Genomic DNA, 9,866 nt, shown 5'->3' with positions numbered 1-9,866 from the left:
ATTTTTTAGTTGTTGACATTTTAATACGAGTTGTTGACATTCGATAATCTCGTTATTGATAAGTGAATTATAAGTGTTATTTGTTACTTGTTGACATTTTAATACGAGTTGTTGACATTCGATATTCTCGGTATTGATATGTGAATTTCAAGTGTTATTTGTTAGTTGTTGACATTTTAATACGAGTTGTTGACATTCGATAATCTCGGTATTGATATGTGAATTGTAAATGTTATTTGTTAGTTGTTGACATTTTAATACGAGTTGTTGACATTCGATATTCTCGGTATTGATATGTAAATTGTAAGTGTTATTTGTTAGTTGTTGACATTTCTATACTTTTCTCTCCGTGATTTGCTTGCATTTAGTTGTTTACTGTTTTTAATATTTACTGTTTTCAAAAGTTTCCAAAAATTCTTGTTTCTCCAGATAGTAATTGAGTTCTAGTAGAAGATAGACACTTTGTGTACATCTTCCCCGTGTTCGATACCCGGTACTAACCTTTTGCTATACTATACCTACTCTGTATACTTGCAGGTATTTATAGTGCAAATAAAAAGTGCATCAAGTTTTTGGCGCCGTTGCCGGGGAAGACAATTCACTTTGGAGTGATATCTTCAAACGGATAATTTTACTACTTTGGATTTTAATCGCTTTCATTTTTATTTTATTTTATTTATTTTATTTTATTTTTCTTTTTGTTTTAATGGATTTTCCTGCAGGCGTAGGAAATCCATGTGGTTATTTTGATGAGCAGCATAGGGGATCGCACTACGTCCCAGACTGTTCTGATTACTCCTATGATGCACAAGAGTACTGTTCTAATGATTATGAAACATGTGCAGGTATGGAGGATCAACCCCGCTCCAGTTGGGAGGTTCTGTTAGAAGTTTGCATTACTGAGGTTCTCAACCATAGAAAGGTGACGAACAAAAGGTTGGAGAATTTGGAAAGAAATACCAGCGCCTTGGAAAGAGGGTTGGCAAACCTCGCTACTCAAGTCGGGATGCTGGAATTCAACCTTGGGATCTTAGCCACAACCATAGGAAACAGGCACACTCCAGGGTCGCTTCCTAGCCTGCCAGAAATAAACCCGAAAGGAAAATGTCACGCGGTGCAGCTACGCAGCGGGACTACATATCAACCTCCGGAGGCAGGAGACCTGGGCAGGAGAGGAAGAGAAATAGAAAAACCACCTGGTACCTTGTCTGTCGATGATGTGCGGCGGCCCGCCGCATTCCAACACGGCGACCCGCCGCGTACACACCAACAGGACGAGGAAGATTCTGGAATTGGCATGGCTGAAGACCCGGCGGTCGCCACGCCTCATCGCGGCGGTCCGCCGGCCGATAAACAGCAAGCAGATGCTCTACCACAAAGCAGTGTCACCATTCCATATCCTCAACGATTGAAGAGCAAGAAGCTTGACGCTCAGTTTACCAAGTTCTTGGAAGCAATGAGCAAAGTCCACATCAACATTCCACTGGTAGAAGCCCTTCAACAAATGCCCAATTACGCCAAATTTTTGAAAGATGTTGTGGCAAAGAAGAGAAAGTGGGGGAAGTACGAGACAGTGGGCCTAACGGAGAGCTGCAGCGCTATCATTCAAAAAGGGTTACCCACCAAGCACAAAGATCCAGGGAGTTTTACATTATCTTGTGTTTTAGGGAATGATGTGAAAGGTAAGGCGTTATGTGATTTAGGATCCAGTATTAATTTGATGCCTTTATCTTTTTACAGGAAACTCGACGTTGATAGTATCCGTCCCACCTCAATCACGTTGCAAATGGCAGATCGTAGCACAACAACGCCAATGGGGATAGTGGAAGATGTCTTGGTAAGAGTGGGAGAGTTTATTTTTCCTGCTGACTTCGTTGTGTTGGATATGCAGGAAGACAAGAAGGTGCCTTTGATCCTTGGAAGACCATTCTTAGCCACTGGCGGAGCCATGATAGATGTACAAAAGGGAGAGCTGACATTGAAGTTGAACGATGAAAGCATCACATTTAACATCTACGGTGCACTGAAATTCCATGGAAAGGAGGGGGCAGAAGGCTATCAAGAATGCAGTGTCATACAAATCGTTACCGACTGTGTGGGAGAAGTAGAAGTCACTTATCATCAAACCCAGGATCCTCTTGAATCTTGTCTCATAAACTCATTTACTCCTAATGCTGATTTATCATCTTGTGATGCAAGTGTTTGTGCAGTGGTGACAGAATTGGAAGCGCTACCGGAGAGAATTCCTCAAAAGGGAAATGCATTTTTGCCATTGCGTACCCCCGAAGAAGAGGAAGAAAGAAGGCAGGCAGTGGGAAAACCACGGGGACCACCAAAGGTGGAGCTAAAGCCGCTCCCCGAACATCTCAGGTATGCATTCTTAGGGCCAGGTAACATTTTTCCAGTTGTGGTGTCCGCTGCATTGAATGAAGAGGAGTGTGAAAAGCTTTTGTGTGTGTTAAATAAGTATAGGTCTGCCATAGGATGGTCTATTAGTGATTTAAGGGGGATTAGCCCGACCACATGCATGCATAGAATTTTACTTGAGGAAGGGCATAAACCTCGTGTGCAAAACCAACGTAGACTTAATCCTATCATGCAAGATGTAGTACGAAAAGAGGTAATAAAGTTACTAGATGCAGGGATTATCTATGCAATATCTGATAGTGAATGGGTAAGTCCTACGCAAGTAGTAGCTAAGAAAGGGGGGATGACTGTAGTGCCTGGCCAGAATGGAGAGATGATAGCCACTAGAGTAGCTACAGGATGGAGAGTATGCATTGATTATAGGATGTTAAATGCAGCCACTAGGAAAGATCACTTCCCTTTACCTTTTATTGATCAAATGCTTGATAGATTAGGGGGATATGATTATTACTGTTTTCTTGATGGTTATTCTGGTTATAATCAAATTGCTATTGCTCCCGAGGATCAACATAAGTCTGCCTTTACATGTCCTTATGGTATTTTTGCGTATAGAAAAATGTCTTTTGGGCTATGTAATGCTCCCGCTACTTTTCAGAGATGTATGATGGCTATATTTCATGATTTAATTGAGAAAGTAATGGAGGTTTTTATGGATGATTTTTCGGTATTTGGCAAATCCTATGATCACTGTCTTGAAAATTTGGCTAAGGTTTTGCAGAGATGTGTGGAAACTAACCTAGTTCTCAATTGGGAAAAATGTCACTTTATGGTGAAAGAAGGTATAGTTCTAGGACATAAAGTGTCCTCTGCAGGTATAGAAGTCGACAGGGCAAAAATTGCAGCCATTGAAAAGCTCCCGCCTCCGTGCAATGAGAAGGGAGTAAGAAGTTTTCTAGGACATGCTGGCTTCTACCGGAGATTCATCAAGGATTTTTCAAAAATCTCTAAACCTCTTTGTAAATTGCTTGAGAAAGATGTGAAATTTGATTTTACTTCTGATTGCTTGCAGGCTTTTGAGACCTTGAAGAAAGCTCTAGTGAGCGCTCCCATTCTCATTACCCCAGATTGGAGTCAACCATTCGAGATTATGTGTGATGCAAGTGATGTTGCAGTTGGCTCAGCTTTGGGACAAAAGAGGAACAAGATTTTTAGAGTCATTTATTATGCTAGTAGAACTTTAGATTCTGCTCAAGCTAATTATACGACTACCGAAAGGGAGATGCTCGCTATCGTGTATTCTTTTGATAAATTTAGAGCTTATCTTGTGGGGACTAAAACTATTGTTTATACTGACCATGCAGCTATAAGGCATCTGTTCGCAAAGAAAGAAGCAAAACCCAGGCTCATTCGATGGATTTTGTTACTTCAGGAATTCGATGTTGAGATAAGAGACAGAAAAGGGTGTGAAAATGTTGTGGCCGATCATCTGTCGCGGTTGGAACATCCGGTGGAAGGAGAAGACTTATCACTTGAAATCAACGAGGATTTTCCCGATGAACATCTGTTTTTCACTCAAGCCACTTTCCCATGGTACGCTGATATTGTCAATTATTTGGCAGCCAAGGTACATCCTCCTGATCTCACTCCTTATCAGAAGAAGAAATTTTATAGAGATGTACGATCTTATTTTTGGGATGAGCCCTACTTGTTTAAAAGATGTGCAGATACTATACTTAGGAGGTGTGTACCTCAAGAGGATTGGGCGGCCATTGTTGAGAAGTGTCATTCATCCCCTACTGGAGGACATTTTGGTGTGCAAAGGACCGCAATAAAGATTTTGCAAAGCGGTTTCTATTGGCCCACCATATTCCGCGACTCTGCTAGTTTTGTTCTTCAATGTAATGAATGTCAGCGCACGGGGGGAATCACTAAGAAGAAGGAGATGCCTATGAATACCATTATTGAGGTGGAATTGTTTGATGTATGGGGGATAGATTTTATGGGACCATTCCCAAAATCAGGAGAGTACCAATATATCTTACTTGCAGTAGAATATGTTTCTAGATGGGTGGAAGCAATTCCAACCAGAACTAACGATTCTAAAGTGGTTACTGCTTTTGTTAGAAAGAATATTTTTTGCAGGTTTGGTACTCCTCGTGCCCTCATTAGTGATGGAGGATCTCACTTCAACAATAGATGGTTAGACAACGTGTTGGACAAATATGGAGTCAAGCATAGGGTCACTTCTCCATACCATCCGCAGGCGAATGGACAAACGGAATTAGCAAACAGAGAGATCAAGTCGGTTCTTCAAAAGACGGTGAGTGTGAACAGAAAAGATTGGGCACTTCGGTTGGAAGATGCGTTATGGGCTTACCGCACTGCCTACAAGGGTCCCATAGGTATGTCTCCTTATCAACTTGTGTTTGGAAAGTCATGCCATTTGCCTCTTGAGTTGGAATACAGGTCGTATTGGGCAATCAAGAAGTTGAATCAAGATTTTCAAAAGGCCGGTGAGGAAAGACGTCTTTTTCTTAATGAGATGGACGAATTTCGAATGGAGGCTTATGATAGTTCATCCATCTACAAGGAGCGAATGAAGGCTTATCATGATAGGATGATCAGTCCAAGAGAGCTCACCTTGGGGGATGTGGTTTTGTTGCATAACTCGAGACTATCTTTGTTTCCCGGGAAGTTGAAGTCCAAGTGGACTGGTCCATACATAATCAAGAAAATCTATGATAGTGGAACAGTTGAGTTACTAGCCCCGGATGGACAGTTGTTTCAAGCAAATGGTCACCGTGTTAAGAAGTATTACAGTGCAGACAAAGTGTTAGATGAAGAGGTTGGTCTCGAAGAGCCACCCAAGGAGTGAAAAAGGGGGGTAAAAGTCAAGCTAATGACTCTAAAGGAGCGCTTGTTGGGAGGCAACCCAACAATTTTTGCTTTAATTTTAAGTATTTTTGGTTTTGGTTTAATTTTGTGCTTTGCAAAAATTTTCGCAGGTTCTGACCTCTCCGTGGCGACCGCCGCAAGCTCTGCGGCGGTCCGCCACCTGAACGCTGGAAAGCATCTTTGACGTGCGGCGACCGCCGAACAGCTGCGGCGGACCGCCACCTGGGCACAATTTTCCAGCGCGATTTTTCGAAATTCTTCGAATTTTCGCCCCGCTCAACCTCTACGCGAAATTTTTCAGGGTACGTTTTTTTTTCAGTAGTATACTCACGTCCCTACCGACTCTACAAACTTATTTTACACTTTGTTGTAAATAAGTTTGGGGGGATGAAGTGGTGGACCGTGAGTTTAGGGTTTTCTTTTTGTTGTTAGTTTGTTTTTGCTTTAATTTTCCAAAAACCCGTAGGAGATTTTTGTGTTCTAAAAATGTTTTCTTGAATCCATGTCATGAACATAACATGAAGAACTTAGAAACACGCATGCTTAGGGACACATTAGACCGAGTTGCCAATGATATTATATTCCATCTATGTTTAAGTGTGGCTTAACGTTTTGATATGATGGTTGGGTGAAAAGGTGCATAATTAGTGAATTGCTTGTTCGCCTTGAATCGTGCTTTTACCTTGTGAGATTTGAGCCTTAAATTCTTTCTTGTGTGATTTATCTGTATGCATGTATATGTTTCTAGAACTTGCTCCTAGTCTGCCTAAGTTTACATAGTGTTTAAGTTGATTTAGGAGGATGTTAGGCCGTCTTTTCTTAGCTACTTTTATATCCAAAATTTTCGACCCTCTCAAATTTTTCCTTTGGAGCCAATTTTGAGCCTTTAAGCCTTTTCTTTGGAAGCCAAAATAAATGGGGGGACAATTCCTTGGGTTAGTATAGTTTTTGTTATCTTCTTTTGTAAAGGAATTGGAGAGATAAGGAGGAAAGTATAAAAAGTAGTGTGCTTAATATTAAGAAAGTACAAGTTGTGAAATTGAGAAAAATTCCAAATATGTGCTTGATCTTAGAAAAAAAAAGAAAGGATGTGTAAAAAAAAAAAAAAAAAAAAAAAAAAAAAAAAAAAAGAAAAAAAAAAAATGTGTGAAAGGTTGTGAAAAGAAAATAAAATCAAAGGATTGAAAGTAAATTGAAGGAGAAAAATAAAGTGTTAGAAGTGCCTTAAGTTTTAGAAAAGTGGAGTCATCTTAACTCTACTTGGGATATTTTTATATTTGAGTCACTTTTTAGCCAAATATTCCTCACCTACCAAAGAGCCTACGTTACAACCGAAAAGAAAGACCTTTCGGACTTTTGATGCTTAATCACATTGAGTAGAGGAGGGATTAGACTTTGAGCAAGCCTATGGTAAACTTTGCATGATGCATGATTTGAGTGATTTACACTTTACCTTTATACACTTTGAGAGTGAGAGAAAGAACACTTCCCATCTTTGGAAGTTTGCCACATGTGAGTGCTTGAATTCAAGGTGTTCCACGAGTTAGTAATGAAAGTGCACTATTAAGCCTTGCTTGATTTGATTGTGTTAATCCATGCTTAATCTATTCTTTCATCTTTTGAGGCAATTATGACGTCTAGTCCTTGTGCATTCCGTGCGTCTATTCTTGTGTCTTTAGTGTTTTGTTCGAGGACAAACAAAAATGTAAGTTTGGGGGAGTTGATACGCCCGGATTTTGCACTGTTTTAAGGCCATTATTTGGTCCGTTTTTGTTATCAAAATCACTCTACATGTCCATTATTTGCATATTCTATACATTTTGGTATTTTGACGTGTTTTGTGAGAAATGTGCATATTTGAGCCGAAAAGGGGAGTAAAAACGCATAGTCTGGAAATCTGGAGTCAGACGGCGACCAGCGACCGCCGCGAAGTTGTACGGCGACCGCCGGCGCCCGGCGGTCAGAGCTATGTGGCGGCCCGCCTCGGAAATTTACGCTAGGAGAAGAGTCTCGCCCGGCGACCGCCGGAGGACATGTGGCGGTCCGCCACCGAAGGGTCAGAGTCTCTGGACTCCAACGCGGCGACCGCCGGCCAAGGTGCGGCGGCCCGCCGGAGAAAGGCGGCGAATCCGACCAGCCCTAGATTTGCTCCAAGATTTACCAAATTTTGAAGATCTTTTCCTTCTATGATGAGGAATAATCTTCCCCTATAAATAGGACCTCAAGCTTCATCAAAAGAGAGTTTTTTTTCACACAACAAGAACACATTCATAGAGAAAGAGAGTGACTACTTGCAACATTCATAGAGATCAAAAGCTAGAGTACTTCAATTGTGCAAGGAGTTGGAGAAGGATTTCAAGAACATCAAGAACGACAAGGATTCAACCTACGGGTTTTATTTGCTTTAGTTTTATGTTCAAATTGTTTTCCCTTCAATCTATGTTTTTAGTTTATTCAGTCATGTGTAACTAAACTCATAGGATTCTAGGGATGTGTTAGTAGCAACTTTGGTTATACAATTCCGTTTTCTATTTAATATCCGTTTTGTTTTTACTTTGTTTCTTCCCTAAGTTAATCATGATGCTTCATAATTGAGTGACACAATTATGTATGATTCAATACAACTTGCTTCATAACTGTGACAGAGTTCTAGCGAGTTAGATCCACTTAGTAGACACTACAGTTAGCTTCCTTTAAAACGGCACTGTTAATTGAGAGTGAGGACTTTTCAAGGGTCTTAGGAGCTTTTTGGAGTTACGTGTTAGGATTGACAACCCTAATGTTAGTAATCAACGTTTGTATCGCATGAGCATAAGCTAGGTGACTCGTCCTTTCAAAGTATTAACTGTGCTAGGGTATTGTAGTTTGGAATTTGTATAACCATAAAAGTGAAAGCACATCCCTGGAATTCCCCTTATCTCTATACTTTTCTCTCCGTGATTTGCTTGCATTTAGTTGTTTACTGTTTTTAATATTTACTGTTTTCAAAAGTTTCCAAAAATTCTTGTTTCTCCAGATAGTAATTGAGTTCTAGTAGAAGATAGACACTTTGTGTACATCTTCCCCGTGTTCGATACCCGGTACTAACCTTTTGCTATACTATATTCTTTGTGAATTCACGAACCTCATCAATTTTCTCCCTATCCAAACACAAAAGACAACAAATTGTGCCAAAATTTCATTATTGCATTTTTACTCCAGCTGCGATCGATTATATCAGAGGAATTCGACAGTTCATCTTTGCCCTTCCAAGCATAAGAATAACAAAACTGAGCAAAATTTTGTTCAGGATCACGTTTGTAACAACCAAAAATGTACTATGTATAAAAGAAACAACACGCACAAATCTCACCGAAAAAAAATCATGTGTGAACGGCTTTAGCGAAAAGCTGATAAATGACAACTGATTCCAACCAAATATTCAATTAACTCCAACAAGTTATTATCTAAAAAATAAAACAACAGTATCTGAAGATTTTAAAACAAAAGCAACAGTGAAACATAATTCACCTGAGAAGAGCGACACTATATGAATGTGAGAGAGACGAAACAAGCTAAAACATATAATGTCAACTATCATATCTTAAGTGACAACATAGAGGGTTTCTAAAATCCAGAATCAAAATTTCAACACTATATCTCAAAATATGCAGCACCAACACACCAACACCAACATCTCAGATATCCTACCATGGACTCTCAACCATATCCATAACCACTTCCTCCACCAACAAAAACCACAGCCGAGGGGGTGCATTTTGGATAAAATTATTTTGTATGTAAACAGAATGTCAACAAAGAGTATAGCTACATAAAATATTTAACAGGTAACATACATCATGTCAACAGAATTGCATTTATGTCTTCAACCAGAGGATGCATTTTGGATACAACTATTTTGTATGTAATCAGAATGTCAACAAAGAGTATAGCTACATAGAATATTTAACAACTAACATACATCAAGTCAACAAATTTGCATTCATGTCAACAGAGTATAATTCACCAACATAACACAAAAAATCATGTTAATGAAAATCAAACAAAATTACCTCCACCATTCGTCGACGTCGACTCTGAATATGATGAAGAATCCATCAGATAACACTTACGTATTGATTATGAATTGAAATCGAAGCTAAAGATGAAAAAGCAAAAAAAAAAATGGTTAGGAACAGATTTGACTGGGCATCAACAAATAAAACATAAAAACAGAATCAAAGTGGTAAAATCGACTAAAAAACTTCAAAATCAACACCGAAATCCGTTGAACTGGTCGTCTATTTTTGGAAAATTGATATGCTGAGGAATCGTCGAATCAGAGATAGTTGAAATCGTTGAAATCGTCTGAATTCTAATTTTTCAATCAATTGAATCATAAATCCTTGGAATCGATTGATCAGAGAACTCAAACAAATCGCAAATCTCACAGAAATCGCCGATGAAAGCTGAAGAATCCTAAATTAAAACATGAAATGACTATTATACCCTTTCATAATAAATTAATCTAAAAATATTTATTGTGTGGCAAAATCTGGACCACTCATTTAATAAAAATGAGTGGCTGATATTGCATCTCATTTCTCAATTAGCCTAAATAATCT

The sequence above is a fragment of the Salvia hispanica genome, chromosome 1 (assembly GCF_023119035.1).
Source record: "Salvia hispanica cultivar TCC Black 2014 chromosome 1, UniMelb_Shisp_WGS_1.0, whole genome shotgun sequence".
NCBI classification, from domain to species: Eukaryota; Viridiplantae; Streptophyta; class Magnoliopsida; order Lamiales; family Lamiaceae; genus Salvia; species Salvia hispanica.
Note: the sequence above shows the minus strand (reverse complement) of the source record.